Source organism: Microcebus murinus, chromosome 4, assembly GCF_040939455.1.
Source record: "Microcebus murinus isolate Inina chromosome 4, M.murinus_Inina_mat1.0, whole genome shotgun sequence".
NCBI lineage: Eukaryota > Metazoa > Chordata > Mammalia > Primates > Cheirogaleidae > Microcebus > Microcebus murinus.
The window spans coordinates 46,384,608-46,406,438 of NC_134107.1; positions in this window are offsets into that span (position 1 = coordinate 46,384,608).

The window sequence follows — 21,831 nt, forward strand, 5'->3', positions numbered from 1 at the left end:
ATGATATGTGAGTATATGCAAATGAGAACACTGAGTAGCCTGAGCTAAGTGCTAACAGCATGGAACCCAGTGCCCCAGGAGCACACAGGAAGATTCAACTACCCCTTCACCCTTCTCTTGAAGAAGATAAGAAGGGAAGAGTAACCATACCATATTCACCAGCTCACCCTAATATGAAAACGTGATTTCACAAGGTGTTTCAGGAAAAAAGCTGCAATAAAGGCTAGGGGAAAAATAAAAAGCTCTTTTGGTTAACTTTCCGTAAGCTAGAACTTTCCAATTACTTATAATCCCCCCCTCCTTCCTTGCCCCTTCCTGAACACTTCGGTTGATCAAGATTGACCTGTTCCTCCCGGGGGGTCTAAGAGAAGTGCCCTTGAGTTTACTTCATGAACATTTGGCTTTGAGGACAGGAAGACACTTACATGGTGCTGTGTCTTTCAGACACAACAGGCTAAGTCATCTTTCTTTGTGTCTTTTTCTAAACTGAGTATCTATTAATATAAAACCTTGCCAGTGCTGGGGCACACAGGGGCTGGCCAGGAGAGGCTCCATGGGCTGCGGAGAAAGCTTTAGAGGCCATTACCTCTTCAGGCACAGCAGGGGCCAAAGCAGGTGTCATTAGAGGCCTTTAAAGGGCTGGTCTGCCTCTGCCAGAGACACAAAAAGTGTTAATTACAAAGAAGAGCTCCCTGGACAAAGGCCCAAAGACAAGAAATTGTAAAAGGTAGGGGAAAAAAGAGAAAAAGTGAAGACAAGATGACTTGGGACCAGATGGCAGTTCCCTAAACAATAAACTCAGTGGGAAGTTTCTGGTCCTCTCTGCAATTGCAGGGGCCACAAGGAAAAAAGGAGCTTTTAGAACACCATTAAGATAGGAATCTTCAAACCACAGCTGGTCCTAAATCCTGCAGAGCCAGGTCTGGAAGGAAAAGTGTTCCCTGGGACTCCCAGGCAGGGTTCTTTCTACATATCCCACAGGCTGTCTTATCTCTTTAGAGATTTGAGGAAAATCATGTGACTTTTTCATCTTTTGAAATCAGCCAACTTAGCAAGAGTAATTAATGACATTGCCTGTCCTGGCTTGCTAGTATGTGACATTTGTAATAGAATCCTCTCTTAGCAACCACTTAATAGATGTACCAGGACAGACCAGCCTGAGGGTGGTGGGACCTGAACCTGCAGACTCAGTTAAGTGCTAGGACACCTGCCCAGCATGTACTTACCACTGTCGCATGTGCTGTAAGCAAAGTTAAGACAGAAAGAATATTGGAGTCAAGAAAGACTCAGATTTAAATCTCAGCTTTGCCACTTAGCATCTGTGTGACCTTGGGTACAACACTTTACCTCTCAGAGCCTCCATTGTTCTCTCTGTAAAACGGGAACAATAATACCTGCCACAAAGGGCCAGTGGGATGAGACAGTGAAATGTCTCCGAGTCTGGGATTCCTTCCACCACGTCACAGTGGTCTCTGCCTGCCTTCCACGGCTCCAACACACTGAACTAAAGGAACTCATCAACGATGGGGATGAAGGTGTCCTCAGTAGGGAGGATGATGATGAGGGTGGGAGCACAACCTCTATGTCAGTTTTAGCCTATCATACAACAGGCTATCATACAACAGGCTATCATACAACAGGGAACCTGACAATCAGGGAAATGGAGCCATTCTTCAGACACTGTTGGTTTATTCCACCATGAAGTTTTTGAGTGATGTCTTTCACCCAAGTATCTTGTGAACATGGTTGTTCATATTAATACTGATTATTGATTATATAGGTTGGATCTACTTTCTGTGAAATTTCTCATGGAAAATTGGCCAGATAATAGTCTCTTGGTGTGTGTCATTTGTCAACACTCCTAGGAAACCTAAAAGACAAATAAATGCTTTTACCAGAAGTTATATTAGTTTTAACATTTGATTGAGAGGTAAATAGATATCTAGCATTACAAAGCTCATCCAGACACGAACTCTGAGAATTCTGGGGTGACTTCATTCTTTAAAAGCTATTTGCGGTCCATGACATTTCACTTCTTTTCCTAAGGGGTGTGCAAATAAACAAGGCACTTTTACTACCTCCTCGTCCTGGACATCCTTTGCAGACCTTGAGTTTTGGAAGAGGCCAGGAAACTTGCATTAGCTTTGCCTGAGGTCAGCCTCTCTCCTCTCAGCCACCACTGCCCACAACACCTGTGATGTCCTCAATTTGGGTCAATTGCCAGTTGTAGAGAGTTGAATGAAGGACCCCCAAGCGATATGTCTACTTAGAAGCTGTGATTGTGCCCTCATTTGGAAAAAGGATTTTTGTAGATGTACATAAGTTAAAAATTTTAAGATGAGATCATTCTGGATTACCTGGGTGGGCCTTAAACCCAATGACAGATGTCTTCATAAGAGACAGAGAAGAAAAGATATCACCAGGAAAGAGGGGAAGGCATGGGAATATGGTGACAGAGACTGGAGCCATGCACCACTGGAGTTGGAAGACACAGGAGGATTCTCTCCTAGGGCATCCAGAGGGAGTGTGGCTCTGCTGACCCCTTGATTTGGGTCTTCTGGCCTCTAGAACTGTAAGATAACAAATGTCTGCTATTTTAATCCACCCACTTTGTGGTAATTGATTAAAGCAGTCCCAGGAAACTAACTCACCAGTCTAGTCTGCTGTCATCAGGCACTGATCTTTTGCAACCCTCCCTCCCATATTGCCTGGGGGAAGGTGATTTAATTGTTCACTCTGGGGTTGCCTTCTTTGTCTCTTTGCTTCTTACTTTCAGTTTTCCTGGTTAACTCTGAAATTGTTTCTCTCCCTATTGAGTTCTATCTGCTCACCCCGACTTCCAGATCTGTTCTTTTCTCTACGGCATCCTACATTCCAGCCTTATTGGCTTTACTTTATTATTATTTTTTTTAATATTCAGAGGATTCAGACACATGCATCTCAGTCTCACTTTTTCCACCTGAAGATACTTGTTCTTTGAGGTTCCATTTAGCAGGGGCCTCCCCCATCCCTGTGTTTACAGTACATGGTCATTGGTCATCTAGGTCACTCTCTCTCCCTATTCTGATTTTGTCTCCACAGCATTTTGGCAGGGGATTTTTCTAGCGCCTATTTGCATTTATTCATAGATGAGAAGCTCATCAACCCTAGGACAGCTTGTCCAGTTAGATTCTATCTGCCCAGACCTTACATTGTATTAATCAGTTTGGGCTGCTATAACAAATTGCCATAGACTGGGTGGCTTAAACAACAAACATTTCTGGAGGGTGGAAGTCTGAGATCCAGGTGCTAGCATGGATCTGATGGTTCTTGGTGAGGGCTTTTTCCAAGTTCTTAGACGATTGTCTTCTCATGTATTGACGTGGCAGAGAGAGAGAGAAAGATCTCATGTCTCTGCCTCTCTTGTAAGGGCCTTAATTCCATCATGAGGGCTCCACTCACCCCAAAGCACCACCTCCTAATACCATCACCTTGGGGGTGAGGATTTCAGCATATGATTTGGGAGATACAAACATTCAGTCCATAGTAGCCATCTATTGAGCCAACCCTGCTTGCTTGCCTGTAACTTTACCCACTGTTCTTTCTCGCCTTTGAAAGTTACACAGGAGAAGCAAGCTTCCAATATTTGCAGACAGCTGTCATCATCCCTAATGCTTCTTGGTCCCAAGATGAGTAGCCCCGCTTCCTCCAGGTACTTTAGGTAGGACCTGCCTTGTGGCCCCTTGAAGATGCAGTACATTCTCTCTGCAGTGCATCCTCTAGCCTGGGGACCTCCAGGATAGCTGTCTTGATGATGGTAAGCACTCTCCAGTCCCTCACAGCATAAACCCAGTGAAGGGACTGGCCATGCATTGCTTTCTTGGCTCTTTGCCTCCCTTCCTCTTAGGAAAGGTCCTTGTCCCACTCCTTAAGATTCAGATGAGGCTACTGACCAAGGGCCTGAACATTCTCACCAAGGCTAGAGTGTGGGGCCCCAGGCAGAGTAGCTCACAGCCCTGGACACAGTGTGTAGGGCTGGATCTTGCAGGGATTCATTTATGATTAGGGGCTGTTATTATCATGTAAGGCTGAGGCTGCTAGAGGCCTATCTTTCCCACCATTGGGAAAGGCCCTAACAGAGAATCCTGCTGGCACAATAGAAAACAATGGAGAGCAAGAGAGAGAGGGACATGAGCGAGAGAAGGGGAGGTGGAGAGAGAGAGCAAGAGAGCGAGCACTTATCACTTATAATATCCTTGGAGCAATGGAGAGTCAACTGTGTTTGATGTTAACCCATCCCTTGACTTTTCAGTTACACAAGCCTAAAAATTCCATCTTTGCTTGAGCTGGATTGACTTGGGTTGCTGCTTTTGCAGACAAGAGTCTTGACTGACACATCCAGTGCAGCCAGTGCTCCCCAGTGGGCCACCTAGGAAGGATGACTGTGTTTGGTTCTGGGCATCACCAAACCTCCTTGCTTCTTTCTGACTCTGCCTTCAGCCAATGTCATGCAGATTCCTTCCTTCACAACGTCCCCACCATTGCTGCCACCTTGTTTCACATTGGCCATTTGTAACCCTCCAGCCTGGGGGTCTCACCCCTCTTTGCGCCCTGAGCCCCATCTCTGAGCTCTGTTTCATTAGATCTCTTGTGCAAAGGGGTGTCCCCATGCCATCTCCAAGGTCTTGTCCTCCTCGAACCCAAAGGAGCCCCTTTGGCCTAGTTGATGTCTCTTCCTCCTTCAGATGGGAGCCACACCGCAGAGGCTCCAAGAAAGCTTGTGCACCCACACGAGAAGGATCACCTCCTTGCAATCCAATTTAACTGTAGGAATAACAGTGCTGAAAAACAATCTTTAACAATCAATTCTGCGATGAATTATGCAGCAAATCATAAGCATCGCTCCCAAATATTATGTCTACAGGAAATGGCCTCATGCAGCTAATTGTTAACTGGGAAACTCTTTCATTAATTCAAACGGGTCAACATTTTAAAATGATACTGTCATATAAATGCAGTGTGAAGGTTTACGTGCAGATCACTCTAAGGTATCCCTTTTTTTTTTTTTTTTGGTGAAGCCGACTAATGCTGCATTATGTTTTATTGTGCAATAAAATTATGTGCTAAAATTATGCTCATAAATGTACGCAAATGTAAACCAAGCTATTAGTTATGTTTTCACAGATAAAAGTCATTAGCATAGCTATCAAACTCTTCTCCCATTTGAATAACAGAATTATGTCTGGAGTCTCGGGCTGGCTTGCTGGGGCTCTGTCTCGGGGAGAACAAGTGTAAATCTCGTTGCCCACGGGAGCAGGGATCCTGACCCGACTTCCACCGCCGGGGCCCACCCTGCGTGCAGCCTGCCGGGGTCACCAGCTGAGGAAGGACCCTTTCAGCATCTCTCGGCAGCTCACATCCCTGGGAAGTCATTCTTAACACCTCCCCACCTACTTCCTGCTAATTAGACTTATCGAAAAACAATTGCGGATCTTTTGAGATTTCAGGGGGCTGACAGCATCTTTTAGCAACAGTCACAAGGAAACAAAGTTTCATGTATAATTCATGAGGTGCGTGGTCATCCTGGTGGGAAATTATCTCCGCTGACAGACTCCGCGGTGGTGGTGTCCTGTCAGAATGGCCTACAGTGTATAATTAAAACTTGAACAGAACAAATTAATGCTGATTACTTTATAAACAGTTTGAAAGCTTGAATTCTGTTCCCTGTCTTGCAAGAAGAAAACAGATATTTCAGAAATGTGTAGACCTCCCCCACCTCCTCACTAATAGTTCCGTTAATAAAGGGCCCTTGAATAGATATTACAGTTAACATTCTTTGTCCTCCAGTCTGCTTCCACGGTGCTCAACTGCACTAAGTCAGAGGGACCAAACCCAAAATTTGGCAGGTGCTAAATCTCCAGGCGGGGAGCGTCTCCCCCTCTCCCGGAATGCAGTGTCTGTCTGTCTGTCTGTCTGGGCTGATAAAAGCTTTAGCGTGCACAGAATACAAACGTGGTAAGGGCTCACCAGGTCGGCTACTGAGCCTCCTATCTTGTTGATAAGGTAACTAAGACCATTGGAGGGGAGCGACTGCCCCAAGTCACGTGGAGCCACCATGACGAGATCACTGCATTGCCGACCCAGGCCCTGTGGTTGGGTCAACCACAGCAGCAATATTAAACCAACACTTTCGAATGCTGATTATGCACCAGGCACTGTGCTAAAATCTCACTTAATTCTCACAATCTGGTGAGGTACGTACTACTATTACCCCTATTTTATAGATGGGAAAGATATTCAGAGACATTCGGTTCTTGGCCAAGATGCCTCACTCCATTGAATGAATGAATGAATGACTGGTGGCCGGCTCATTCCACTTTCTCTCCATCCTGGCAGACACCAGCCTTACCCATGCACTCCTCCACTGTGGCCTGAATTCTTGCACCAGTCTCCTAACTCGCCTGTCTCACTGCTTCCAACTTTGATCTCTTCAAATTTATTCTCCACACCTCAGCCAGGGCTAGCTTTTAGAGACAGAAAATGGATCATTTTGCCTCCAGCATAAAATAATCAGTTCAACAAATCTTTATTTAGCTTCTGCCATTTGGCAGGTACCACCCTAGTTGGGGGGGTATGTACGAGTGACTCAAACGCATGGCGGCCACCATCATGGAATTTACAGGTGGGTGGAGGGGGAGATGGCAGGTTTCTCATTGCTCCTGGGTCAAAGTCCAAACTACTAACCATAGTTTAAAAGGCCTGCCAAACCCTGGGCTCTGTCTTTATCTCCAGCTTCACTTCTAGCAACTCTTCCTGCATCAGACTTGTTTAGAAAAACAGGAAATAGTCTTAGATGGCTTTCTCCAGCTTAAAAACCTGTGAAATCGAACTTGACGACCATCTGTCTTGTCTGCCCTGAAAGAACCAGAACTATTAATAGAATCTTCTTTTTGTTAGTGGAAGTGATGAAGCACAGCCTCACATCACGTGCCCCCTGGGTGAGCCATATCTCCATGGAGGGAGGTGGTGTGGTTTGGGAAAGGGAGCATAGAACTGAGCCAGATGTGGGTTCAAATTCTAGCTTTATCTCTTAGTAGTTGGCTGAACTTGGACATGTTACTTTATCTCTAGAAATTTTAGTTTTCTTAATATACAAAATGGGACAAATACTACCTTCATCTTATGGTGGGTGCTCAAACATTAGCCTGCATCAGAATCACCCTGGCTTGTTAAAACAGAGTGCATCTGTTTTAACTGCATCTGACTCAGTGGGTCTGTGCTGTGGTCAGAGAATTGGCATTTCTAATGTGTCCCCCTGTGATGCACTGGGAACCATTTTGGGAACCACTGTCTTATGGTATTTGTGAATTTTTCCTTTTGTTCTCTTTTGCTGAGGTTTAATAGTGCATGTATCTTAAGTGTATAGCCTGGTGAATTTTTGCATATATTTACACCCATATAAACACCAACCATCCCAACCAAGATCCAGACTACAGTTGACATTTGAACAACATGGGTTTGTGCTGTGTGGATTTTTTTTAAACTAAACTTAGTTTGAAAACACAGTGTTGGGGGGATGTGAAGCCCGAGTATAAGGAGGGCTGACTTTTCAGATATACTCAGGTTCCACGGGGCCAACTTCATGAGGATTTGGGTATATGTCGGGGGTCCTGGAACCAATCTCCTGCATATACTGAGGGACAACTGTATTCCCAGTGTCTCTTAAGGATTCCTTGTACCCATTCCCAAAGGTAACCACTATTCTGACTTGTATCACCATCTATTAATTTTGCTTGCTCTTGAATTTCTAATAATGGAATCATGGTATTCACTCCTTATGTCTGGCTTCTTTTGCTCAATATTATGTCTCTGAGAATCATCCACAGTGTTGTATCTAGCAGTGTGTTCTTCATTGTTCTGTAGTATCCTATTGCATAAGTATGCCAAAACTTATTTTATTGCCAATAGACATTTGGGTTGTTTTCCATTTGGGGGCTATTATGAGCAAAGGCACTATGAACATTCTTGCACCTGTCTCTTGGAGGACATAAGAACTAATTTCTATTAGGTACAAACCCAGGTGTGTCATAGGAAATACATTTGATTACCTTTAGTCAATACTACCATTTTCCAAAGTGGTTGTACCAATTTACCCTCCTGACGGCAGTGTTTGGACATTCCAGTTGCTCCACATCCTCACCAACAGCTGGCATTGTTTATCTTTTTTATTTTAACCATTATCGTGGGATCGTTTGTGGGATTTTAGTCTGAACTTTCCTGGCTCACGGTTGATGATTAAAAATGTTTGTTTCTTTTACTTTCTCTGGGAGGGGACTATTTTAAAACCAAAACAAAGAGTCATGGATGGTGAATATTAAGTTCAGAGGCAGGACTTGGTGAAGTGGAGGATGAGGAGGAAGGAAATGGCATTTGAGATCTTCTAATCACATTTCCTACTTGCCTTTGCCTTTCCACTATGGAAGAGAAGTGGCATGTGGTAAGACAGAACTCACCTACTTCCTCTGACACTGGAGGAAGAAAATGAACTCTACAGGATATGGTTTGTTTCCTGCGCCTGGCAGGCCTGGGTGTAGAGTGGCCCCTTGTGGGGCAGTAGCAGGCTTCACCTTCCCGAGCCACCCAAGCCCTGCTTCCTGCCACATTTCCTAGGACCTCCAGTTCCTCTGCTCTTAGGCAAGCCAGCGCAAGGGAGGTGGCAAGTAGGTTAGGGACCTGTGCTGGCCCAGGAGGCCCTGAATGACAGGGGCACAGGGGAAGTGGTACAGCAGAGAAAGCACTGGAGGGAAAGTCCAGGCTCCAATCCAACCTGGTTACCAGCTCAGGGTGTGACCCTGTCCCAGTCTTTCTGCTTCTATCTCCCCTTTCTCATCTATAAAATGAGAACAAAGATTCCTGCTCTCCTCAAAGTGATTCTGATAACCAAATATCATGAAAAATCTTTTCATGGCAAAAACCATGCAAACGAATGACAACGAACTGTGTTTGGATGAACACGTATAGCCTGAGTGTCTGATCTATTTTTCTCCCAGCCTTTTTTTACAAGACTATGCTAAAATGCAAGCCAGTACCTGCATTCCTTTTCATTATTTTATTCTGTTGAACTGCAGTGTGCACACGTCAGCGAGTGCAGGCGACGACTGCGGAAGCTGGCCGGTTTGCAGACCGCCAGCTCCATTTCCACAGAGGTTAACAGTGGCCTGGCCTGGCTGCCCATGGCCTAGGAAGTCACTGATCCATTAGGGGCTCAGGGGCAATTCTGCTTTATACCCACGCTTTGGCCTGGGGCTGGAGCTTGGAGAAGGCGAGAATTGTCGTTGTTGTTTTGCTGTGTTTTCTGACAGGTGATCTCTGAGCCTTGTAGAATCTAGGAGGAAAGTCTATTTGCCACTTATCAGGCAGCAGCCACGTGGACAGAGAAGAACCTGAAGGCCAGAGGCACCATAAAGGATGTCCCGGGGCTGGGATGTCTCTGGCTGCGCTGGTTCCAGGAACACCACCTGCGCAGCTGCACGGAGGGGAATGGGGTGGCTTAGAGGCTGACTCACGCGATTGTTCTGGGTGCACATTGTGTAACTCTAGGGCGTGCCATTCATATCCTGTCATTGTAGATTTGTATATTTATTGTACTTTCCTGGAAGATGACAGGTAGTAAATTATCTTGATGGAAGGGTGTACAAAGCATTCCAGAGGCCTGTGGAGGTGCGGATCAGATGTTGAGCTCTCACCCGTCCCGCACCTGAAGAATCCAGTCCTCACTCCTGCTCCTGGTCTGATGGGTGGTTGTTCTTCCCCTTAAGGCAATGCCTGACCTTGATATGACAGAGAGCCAACCTCTGCCTGTGGGAAGAGTGGACTTGAGAGTCCAAACAGGCTGAATTAAGTTCCCAGCTATATGATTTTTAAAAATCCTTTCTCCCAGGACAATCTGGGGAATAAATGCTAGCTGCTAGCACTGGCTCACCTCCCAACTTTCCCAGGAATGGGACTCTCTTACTCTGTGCCTTCAAGAAATATGAGTGAGATTTTCCTTCCTCTTCTTGGAGCCAGGACTCCCTCTTGGACTTCCCCCAGCTGTGTGGAAAGAGCCTTGGCCAGGGAAACTAAAGCCTGGGTTCTAATCCCCCTCTGCTCCTAACCATGGCCGATTCACCTTGCCACTCTGGGACTCGGTTTTTACATATGTACACTGATGGCAGGGTGCAGTGCATGCTCTCAAATCACCCCTGTCTGTATTAAGTCATACCACAGGTTCCTGTGCACTTCTCACCCCTCCGGGTCTCAATTTCTTTACTTGTGTTTTGTGTTGAAAGTCCCCTGGCCTGGGCTGTCTTTTCCCCTTTCCGATTCTTCCTGCGCCTGGCATCACTCCTGTTAGCCCCTCACTTCACGCTGGTGCCTGGCATGGGCGCGGGGCTGGGCTTGTGTTTGCAGCACAAGCCATCTCTCCTCAGGTGTCTCTTCTGGTAAATTTAATTCATGCTGTAAATTTTTTACATTTCTTGGCATTGAATCCTTGCCAGCACTTTCAGTGAAATCTTCAGATTATTTTTATTCCTTTTTTTTTTTTGCCTTTTAGAGTGTGAGATCTTCAGCACGCCATCAATATTTAAGGGTCCGAAGCATGCAGCTACAGAGAAGTGTGTCCATTGGTGTGCTTCACGGGGCCGGGGGGTGGGGGAAGCTGTGGGAGGGGATGGAAGGGTATCTGTTCTCTGTCTTAGCAAAGAGCAAGAGGTGATAGGTGCACACTTTAGCCCGGAAATCAGCATTAGACACCAGGGAGAATTCACTGAGAGGGAGGGATGTAGACTGGACTTGTGAAGCCTGTCTGCATGGATGTGTTAAAGTGTTCCTGAATGCCAGCTTCTTGTGAGGCGCTAGGCTCCAGGCCATGAATCCAGGGATGAACAAGACCCAGAGGCCCTGCCCTCTTGGGACTTGGGGTGCAAGTCACGAGAAAGAAGCTAACAATTCGTGATGATGCTCACAACTCTGGAGTAGCAAAGATACTTTCAAGCAAGTCACAACATTTAAAAGCCATCGAAGAAAAGAGTGATGCACTTGAAGACATTACATTAAGTTTGGTATACTAAAAGAAACTCTCAACAAATTTAATGATAATTGAAAGCTTGGTAGAAAATATTTGCGACATATATAACACAAAGGATATTCAACTCTGTTATACCGAATACATACAAATCAAAAAATAGAAACATGGGAAAAGGATATAGATTAATTATCGATTGCTGTACAACAAATCACCCCCAAACTGAGTGGATTAAAACATTTATTATCTCACAGTGCCTGTAGGTCAGGAATCCAGGCCTGGCATAGTTGGGTCTCTCCGAAGGCTGCAGACAAGGTGTTGGCTGGGGCTCTAGTCATCTTAAGGCTTGACTGAAGAAGGACCCACTTCCGAGCTCAGTCGTACCACTGTTGGTAGCATTCTGTCCCTCACAGGGTTGTTTGACTGAGAGCCTCAGTTCCTTGCTGGCTGTTGGCTGGAATCCATGGTTAATTTGTCACCATGTGGGCTTCTCCATAGGGCAAGTGGAAATATGGTTCCTTGCTTCATCAGGCTGAAGAGGAGCCAGGAAGGGAGAAAGAGTGTTAACAAGACAGAGGGCACAGCCTTTGGTAACTTGGAAGTGACAACTATCATCTTTGCCATATTCTACTCATTAGAGGCAAGTCATTAGTTCCAGCCAGCCTCAAGGGAAAGGGATTACACAAGGGCTTGAATCCCAAGGAGTGAGGTCATGGGGACCGTTTTAGCGGTCTGCCTGCTACAGGGTACAAATGGATAGTCCACAGGAAATGTTAGGACCTACAAACTTATGAGAAGATGCTCAGCTTCACTAATAGTGAGGAAAATGCAGGTTAAGATGATAGAGAGAAATCATGCTTCTTCCACCATGGTGAGGAAAATCAAGTCCTATGACATCTAGTTTTGGCAAGCATTTTGGGAAGATCGTACTGTCATAAAGTGTTTGGTGTGGTAGAGCAAATAGATAGTGAGCTTACGCTCAGGAAAGATGCTTGTAACTTTTGTCCTGCCAAGGAACATCTGATACAGAAAAATACAGGTGTAGAAAGAAGCATGTTCAAGACTATCCCATGCAATAGTGTCTGTAATAGTGAAAACCTGAAAACACAGACTTGCCCATCTCTAAGGATGGTTAATTAAATCACAAGATTATCTAATTTGTAGAATTCAAGCCAGAGCTAAAAAGAATGAGGTAGATGGAAAGGTCTTCAAAACATGTTTTTAAGTGAAAAAAAAAATTGCAGAATAATTCATCTAATACCATGTAAAAACAAACCAAAAAAGAGAGCACAACCAAATAAAACCATTATTTTTCTATATGCACATATATGTATGGAAAGGTCTTCAAAACATATACATACATGTATATAGCACACGTTGAAAGTATAGAAGGACACAGGACAAAGTGCCAATAGTGGTTGCCTCTGGGGGAGTTAGAGGAAGGATGATGGCTGAGGGGCATTTCTGCTTTATCTGTATTTCCCTAACTTTGGACAATGTGTGTATATGTTATTTGTTTAATTAAAACATAACTAAAAAGAATGAGTATTTTAAATCATACAGTTGACATCAGTGGAATGAGTACTATCTGTTATCTTGAGAATTTAAAGTTCCTCCTCCTAGGAAAAAATAATATTCTGTAGCCACGATTCTCAACCCCGGACCTCAATGTTGTTGAGCACTATAAGCCAGGTTACGGGACAGAGTCTGGAAGCTCAGGGGACAGAGTCTGGAAGCTTAGGGGCCTGGTGTTAAGTGCAAGAAAGTCTGCAAGGCACATAGCACTGGAAGGAACTCTGCGGACTTTTGGATCTACTTCCCCCACTTCTCTGACATTACCTCTGCATGACAAAATAGAAAACAATCAGAAAACACCACATATTCTACAGGCCTATGAGCATCTTAGCTTGGGTCAGCTGGAGCCTCAATGGACAATGATGAGAGTAGGTAGGTACCTAGGCCCCTTTCTGGTCCATGAAGTCCCCAAGGCTCTCATTTCTGGTGGGCTGGGGGGAAAACACTGGAATATTTCCATACCAGTTAGCGAACATGTCATGTGTGTCATATCCCCCTCCTCCTTCACCCTCCACACCTGACGCGTTTGCCTCCTGCTGGACCTGCACCTTGCACGAGTCGGCAAGCAAAGAGGAGACGTCTGGCACGCCAGCTCCCTGACACCTCCCTTGGCAGGTCAGCATGAGTTCTGATTGGTCAGCGCAGGCCAGAGCAGCTGTTAAATGCATACATGCTTTACGGAATTCAGGATGTTTGGTGCATGGCATGGGGTGATAAGGATGCCAGCCTATCTAGAGTATTAAAGGAAGTTACGGGATTAGTGGACGTGATAACGACTCGTTCCTCCTCCCCTTGAGATGTAGGTCACGATATTGATGGGAAGAATAGAACTGGAAGGCGATTGGAGAAGTTATGGTCATACTGGGGCCTATGACATTTTTAAAAAAAATGTGTTTTCTGAGTTGGACTTGGCTAAGACATGTGTGATGATAGATTTCAAACTATTAACAGTGCACCCTAAGATTATTTTTCACGAGCCTATTTATCTAGAGGGTCAGTGCCCCCAGGAGTGCTGTGGTGGAGCTATGTGCAGGCATAGAGTGTAATGAAAGCCCAGAGAAAGGATGGGCCAGGGAAGGCTTCCTGGAGGAGGTGACGCCTAAGCCTTCCTGGCCTTTGTGAGACAAAGAAGAATTAAGCAGCTGAATAAGAGAAGGAGGGGCATTTCAGACAATGAGAAAAGTCATCCAGAAGAAAAGTCTTGAAAGAGAGGTTTAACGTGGCCAGGAAAAGGATGTGGCTAATGGCCAGGAGGAAGCTGGGAACAGAGGCCAGGGCAGGGGTATGTGGGAGATTTTGGTGACATAACTAATGCAGGGAGGGCAGAAGGCACCTTGCTGAACTTGAGCTAAAGGGTCACATTTCCCACTTTTTCTATGTCACCTGAAAACATCTCTTTATTCTTGATTCTCTCTCTCAAAACTTCACCTCTGTGCCTTGCTCCCCCTGTCCTCCCCTCCCCAGGGAAGAGATTGAATTTTGCACAAAAGCATGATGGAAATCTCAGGCAACAACTGCATTTGAGGCTTCTCTGGCAAAGATGGGTTATGCCTTCAAAACGACCAACTTGGGATCATAGGCCCTTGGTCCTTGACACCAAGGAGCAGACAGAACTCACCCGAGACAGATGAATAATTGCAGACTGTGGACTTCTCGGTCTGGAAGGGCTCGTCTTAGGGGAAGAGATGGGTACTTTCCTTTACTGACCCTGGGCCGCAGTCCTGGAGGCTGCCCATCAGACAGCCTCAGACGCCATCTCTTCCACACCCCCGCGCTCCTGCGGGGACAAGACCCACCCAGGCTCTCATGCTAATCTGGGAGTTGTCATTTGTCTCTTCCCCGCAGAGTTTGGTGGTGAGAATCCTGACTGATTTCGTGTCTATTGGCTACTTTAACAGTTACTGGCTAGGACACCATGGACAAGTTGTTTAAATTGTCTAAACCTCAGATTCCTCATCTGCAAAATGAGGAAAATGCCAACCTCAGAGAGTAGAAAGCTCCTTTGTAGGTGCCCTGGCATCATGTGTAGCAGGAGCAAACTCCTTTTAGAAAAATGTCTACCAGTAATCTTTCCTGTCACTCCTGGGAAATAGAGTCATTTTTGCAGGAAGTCTGCGCTTTGGTCTTGGATAAACCTTCTGATGGACTCTTGAGTTATGTACAAGCGATATCCAGCTCTTATTTCTCACGTGGTGAGGCCAAGACGATGAGAAGGAAAACTGCTTTGCCTGGGAAATGCCCCTGAGGGGACCATTCTCTGGACCGGAGCCAGCGTGGGAGTTGGCTGGTGTGGCAGGAAGGGTGTGTGTTGTTTGTTTGTTTCTCCTTCCTTCTGGTCCAGGGGAAAGCTGAGGTGCCTAGGTGGTGCGACACCCCAGAAGGCGCTGGGTACTGATGGGAGGACCGATGGGGGGACTGGAGGTGTGAAATTATTCCCCCTGTGCATTGAGTCCCCCCAGAGTTTTGAAAGGTATATTTCAGAGCAGGGAGGTCCCTGCAACATGGTGGCAGGTCATGAAGGGGCCTAAGGTAAGAGGGGACGGGAGTTCTCCCCACGGAGGGCACACCCAGTGGGCGTCAGGAGTCATAATGCCCAGTATGCACTTGACGGTTCTTTGCTTTCTTCATGTTTCCTTTCCTGATTGTTCTCAAATTCTCACCAACATTCCGCTAAACATTTAGTCCTGCCTGTTCTTACTCAACATTGGAGAATTAAATCAGAGCCAAGGCCTAGACTTGGGGCGAAGAGTTCTGGGGAGAACACAGCTGCACGGCGCACAGCTGGCGTTAAGGAACAGCTGGAGTGAGCCCAGGAGTGCACAGTGCCCCAGGGGAGGGGCTGGCCACGCCAGCAGCGTGCGGGATGCCTCGGTGGAAATGTGCCCTTCAGGAACGCTCGGGCAACCTGATGGAAGGACAGACTTCCTGGAGTTGCCCAGGTGTGGGGCTTGAACGCTTGAGTTGGAGTTGTTGGTGTTTTTCAGAGTTACTTGGTCACCTCCTTTCCCTGTCTAGATTCTAAGAAGTAGATACTAGAATTGAGATGCAGTATTGGCGGTCCTATTGGCAAGGAGGGGGGATGAATGCAGCTGGCACCTGGCACCAGAGAGCTGAAATCCATCTTCCTAGTCTAGACGGGACCTGCCCGAGGGGAGCACTGGGTCTGGAGGACAGATCCTCACTGAGCTGCCGGCATGGAGAATCACTACGCCCCTCGGCCTGACAATGGTGAGGTTCAACAGCACTAAGAGGGAAGCCACCATCCTTCTATCTATCGTGAGGGGGTGGACCAATGGAAGTCACATTCCAGCCATCTCACCCACCAAGTAAATCGCCCCTCCCCGGGAAGGAGGCTGGGAGAGGGTGAAGTAAAGGGCAAAAGGTTTCATCCTAACACCTTCTGTGGGGGAGAAAATGGCTCTCCCTATGTGTATTAAGATTAAGGATGACCCTTGAAGGAGGGAGAACCCAGAGACCTACATTTACAATGACAATTATGAGAGGGAGGTGTGGGGTAGTTAAAAGCATAAACCAGCCTGGGGTTAATTCTTCACTCTGTTACTTCCAACCTTGGGCACATTACTTAACATCTCTGGGACTCAGTGTTCTCATCTGTAAAATGGGTGTGATAATATTAACTTCATTTTTTTATTCAATTGGATCTGCCTTGTTGTTGTAAGGATTAAGATAAATTAATACATGTAAGGCTACCAGATCTGTTGGCTCATTGAGTCAACTCTTACGAGTGCTAAAGTGCTCAATGTAGTTCCTGGCACTTAGCAGGCAGTCAATAAATGTTGGTTGAGCCCCCTGTTTTATCTTTGGTGTGAAAATCATCACTAGATAGCCTGACAGTGAGTGGGAGTGGTTAGTGGGTGGAGTGGTGGCTCTGGGCACAGACTACTCTTCAGACAATATAATAGATTGTTCCAATAATAGCATTTAGAGAGAAATTCCTTCCTTAAATGGGGGCAGTGATTTACTCTCCAGTTGAGAGTATATAATGTTGCTAATGTAGTGTGTGTGACCCTAGCTCTTCTAAACTTTCAGTGTCTGTGGGTTTTAGCAATCCTTGGCCTCTCCTGAGTGTCTGGAGGTGGGGCCTCTCTCCCCTGCCCCCATTCTGGCCCCTCCCTGCGGCTCTATATTGAAATGGCAGCCCCCAGTGGAAACTCTGAGCTCTCGGAGCCCTTGCCAATGGGAGGCTGGGCTTGGGTTGCCCGCTTACTTACTGAGCACAGGACGAGGCAAGAGGCCAAGGCGATTTCCTCTCTTTTACTGCATCATAAAAAAGCATCTCATTCTTCAGGCGACACCTCCTGAGTGCTCATGTCCAGGCCATGATTAGCAGATAATCTCATAAAGGTCTGTGGTCCATACATGCCTGTGGCCCAGCTGCCAAGACCCACCTGAGGGAGGAAAGGAAAGGTCTGCTGTGGAGACCCCTTCCCACGGCCTCCAAGGCTTGCTTGCTTGAAGTCGCTGCTTTCTGTCTAGGGGGAAATCCCAGCCTTCTTGCTCCCGGCTGGCTGGCTTGGTTCCCTGGCTGCCATTTGCCTTCTCAAAAAGCACTCCGCCCCCAACCACCCAGACTCTACAACGGGAACCTCATTCTCTAAGTCATAGACGTATTGAGCTGGGAACTTTGGAAACTGTCCAGTAGTAAAACTCTTTCTTTTTATTGATGAGGAAAAGGAGGCTCAGAGACATCAGGGACTTCCCCAGGGTCACACCGCAAAGGGATGGCAGAAGAGGGCTGGAAATGCAGACCTCCTGACACCCACTGGACAGAGCCACCATCTACACTCAGGTGACCATTCTTCAAACCTTTTTCTAAGCTGTTATTGTGGCAGAGCCACCCAGTAAATGCTTGCTGAGATGGAGCCTGGGCCCCCAGTCGCTGGCTCTGGGGCCATCTTGGGAAATCATCAGAGCTGCCATCTTGCCTCTTCAGCTTGGTTGGGGACACCTAGGAAGGGACAAAGAGGCTCATGACTGGGGCAGGCAGCAGAGCTCCCGGTGAGAGTCTGACCCTCCATTATCTCTGAACACATCGAAATCCTCAGGCCCCCTGGCAGTGCCCAAGCAGTGACTTGCAGTGTCTCCGCGCCCCTGCAGGTGGTCATACAGGCCCCTGCTCTTCCAGCCTGGTGAAAACAGAGAGAAGAGGGAGCAGCGTGGGCTTGGGGCTGAGACAGACGTGAGTTCCAGTCCTGGCACTGCCACTTTCTAGCTGTGGGACATTTGGTAATAGAGTTCACCTCTCCGGACCATGTTTTAAAAATAAATAAGATTTACTGGTATCACAGGCTGTTGTGGGGATTAAGAGGGACTCTCCATGGGTGGCTATACCTCATATGGAGCCTGGCTCATGGTAGCAGTCGATAGAGTTAATACTATTCCTATCGTCTCTCCTACTGTATGAAATCAGGCAAATCACAACCTCTCTGAGTCTCACATTTGTCCTCTAAAATAGTGAGATTAGTCTTGCCCTACAGGCTTGACCAAAAGTTTATGGAAAAGCACCTGGTGAGTTCTCAGCCAGCATTAGTTTTCTTCCTTTCATCTGGCCTGCCCAAGAAGGAGTTCTGCTAACAGACAGAAATGCAAGTTAACTGAAAGTTAAGGCTCAAGTTCTATTATTTCTACCATCGGTGCTGAACATCTGTGTCCAAATCAGTATCTTGACATATATGCTTCCAGTCTTTTTGTTTCTTCTTTTTTTAAAACAAAGGCTAACCATTCTATTATATTTGAAAAAAAGATATATTCAATAAAAATAATTAATATAATGGTCAAAAGTTTAAAGATGAAAGTAATAAAATAACCCCAAATATTATTACTCAGAAAGAATTTTTATTGAGAATAAACATCATCATTTTTTTTTATAGTCATAGGTGTAGATAGAAAAAATATATATTTGAAAATTCTTTAATAAAAATGATATCATAATTCTAAACACTATTTTAACATATGAGTATTACCTTTAACTTTCTTGGAATTTTACAAAAGAAAATATACGGAAGTAAGACTACAGAAATTATTGCAGAAATGCTTCTTTACTGGAGGATAGTATTTCATGAAAAATCCTTTTCAAGTTAATCAAAGTGATTATGTAAAACATCAAGAGGTGGAAGTCATCATTTCCTTTTTAAACTATGCGTTTCAATTTTAGTATCAATTGTGTTCGCGTTGTGAAAGATAAGGACATGAGCGCTCAGATTTATTCCAGCTCTCTTCCCCGCAGAATTGGAGTCTTGTTAGTTATCTTCCTATTTTTATACTGTTCTTCCAGTTTCTGCTCTGTAAGTAGGATAGTTCCCATATTTCACGCAACTGTTCAATCCCAGCTCCCCTTAACTTACTTACCTTCTTTGAAGCAGGATTGGAGATCAGATAATAAACAAGAAAAAGCAGCATATATGATACCATTCTATAGAATAAGAGCAAGAAGTAAAGTGAGTAAAGGAGATGAAGAATGGTGGAGTTGGGTGGGGCACATTCTGCCATGTGAACTAAAGCAGTCAGGGCAGGCTTCATAGGGAAGAGGCATTGTTTAATATCAGTATAAATATGAAACAGATTTATTGTGTACTACTAGTGCTTTTGCGTGGTGTTTCAATTCCTAAATTCTTTTTATTTTTCTTTATTTCTTAAGTGCCTGAATGTCACTGTCATATAGTTTTGTTCAAGAAGGGCACATGGGTGCTGTATTCCTGGGTTTTTATGTTTGAGAAAGTCCATTGCTGCTTTTTTATTTAACACCATTCTTGGTGGCTATAATATCCTGGGGTGCACTTTCTCTTAGACATTGTGAACACTGTCTTTTAGCATTAAATGTTGCCGTGGGGAAGGCTACAGTGAGCCTGATGTTAACCCCTTCTAATGATGTGCTTTGCCTGGCTGTTTGAAATGTTGTTATTTAACTAGTATATATCTACCTTGAGCTGTCTGTTTTAAATTTTCGTGGAATATGGTATGTCTTTCAACTTGAATGTTCATTTTTTCTTTATTTAGATAATTTAAAACATTCCACCTTTTTATCTTTATTAGGCATTTCAAAAATCGATTAGCTTCTCTGTACTTGTTCTAATGTCTTTGTTTTAATCTGCATTTACTGTGTTTATCTCAAACTCTCATCCATATAAATAATTTATTTTCAGTGGAATGTACCTGTCCCTTGCTCTTTCTAATTTTTGTATTAGTTCTGTAACGATGTGGTTTGGGTCCTCAATTTGTTTCCTTAGATCCTCAGTCTCCTTTTTTCTTTTAAATCTCGTTATCTTGTCTTTCACCCCGTGTGTTCCTGAATTTATATCCTTATTAAGATGTTGTATAGCATGAAAGAACTGTGAAGAATTTCCTTCTGTTCCTTTGTTGTTTTCTCCTAGGTTGGTTCTTTTTCTTTCTCTTTTTTCCTCATTTCCTTCCTCTCTTTCTCCTTTCCTTCTTTCCTCCTTCCCTCTTCTTCCTTTCTGTCTTTCATAATATGTCTGCATAGTTCTTTCCTAAACAAGAGAGGAATTTTTATGATGCTGTTTCAATTCACCAATGTAACATTCGTTGGAGCTCATTATAAGGTAGCTGATTCCATTTCCCTGCCTTAGAAAGTACCATGTGGGAAATACATTTGAACCTATCTTTGCTGCCTATGATGCTACAAGAGCCTTGGGACCTTCATTTCTGTTTCTCTTTCCATCCAGTGTGGTGGACTGAGGGGGAAGATTTAGGTAGGCACTACATGGGCATCCTGACTGGCTGGTGGGCATAGACCTAGGCCAGAGGGGGAAATGCGATGCCCAGAATCTATAGAAGCCTCAAGTAACTGACTTCGGGAGACAGGATACAACTCTTAGTATCCACACCGGAAACTTAGAGTCAGTATCTGTAATGGCTGAAAGCTTATGTTCTGGAGACAGAGAAAAATGTATTTAGTCCAGGCTTTGCAATGTACTAGGTTTATAATCTTGATCCTGTTTTCTCATCTGTAAAGGGAGGTTGATAATAGTATCTTTCTCATAGAATTATTGATGAGCTAATGAAAGCAATACTTACCTTAGTGCTGGAAGCTTTATAAATGCCTGCATTTTTTATCATTTTATAATGAATGACATACATAATTTTGGTAGGCATTGATAATCAGAGAATGTCTGATCAGGAGGTGGCACTGAGCAGCAGGCACATGTATTGGAAGGGACCCAAAGTTAATTTGGTGCCAGCCACAGTATGTAAGGCTGTTGGTTGATCATTCACAATAGGACCTCAGACCCTGGCTGGGAGGCCCTGGAACCCAAGTGTCCTCCTCCACAAGTTGGTAAGAGGTGAGTGAGGAGGGGGAACTTATGGTCAAAGTGTCTTGCCTTAGCCCAGTGCTTTTCAAAATGTGGTCCCTGGTAAGTGGCATCAATATCACCTGGGAATTTGTAAGAAATGCAAATTCTAGACCTAATGAATCAGACATTCAGGAATTGAGATCTTGAAATATGTGCTTTACAAGCCTTCCAGGTGTTTCTGATGTATACTAAAGTTCGAGAATCATTCTCTCTGCTCTAGTTGGGTTAGTATTTAGGGAATTGAGATGCCAAGAAGGGAAAGCAATAACCATGAAATGACTTTGCCAACATCTCAGAAACTTACAGTAGACTGAGACTGAGTTGCTCTTGTTTATAGTCAATAAGCATTTTAATAGGCATACGATCGTCCTGTATACTTATTCCTCTAAATACAGTCAGCCCTCCATATCTGTGGGTTTTGCATCTGTGGATTCAACCAACAGCAGATTGGAAACATTCGGGGGGAATAAAAGGATGGTTGTGTCTGTACTAAACCCCTTTTTCCTTGTCATTATTCCCTAATCAATACAGTATAAAAACTATTTATATAGCATTTACATTGTATTTTGTATAACTAGTTATCTAGAGATGATTTGAAGTATGCAGGAGGAGGTGCATAGGTTATATGCAAATACTACACCATTTTATACAAGGGATTTGCACACCCTTTGTAGATTTTGGTATCTTCAGAGGCTCCTGGGACCAATCCCCCATGGATACCGAGGGAAGACTGTATATATCTTTGCTTCATATCGTCTTCATCTGTGGAGATGTGGAATGCTGCTATGTTGGCTATTTTTTTAGTGAACTATAATTTTAATTAGAAAGAGATAAAATATGGAAAGACACTTGACTCCCATTTTTAGTTATGTAAAA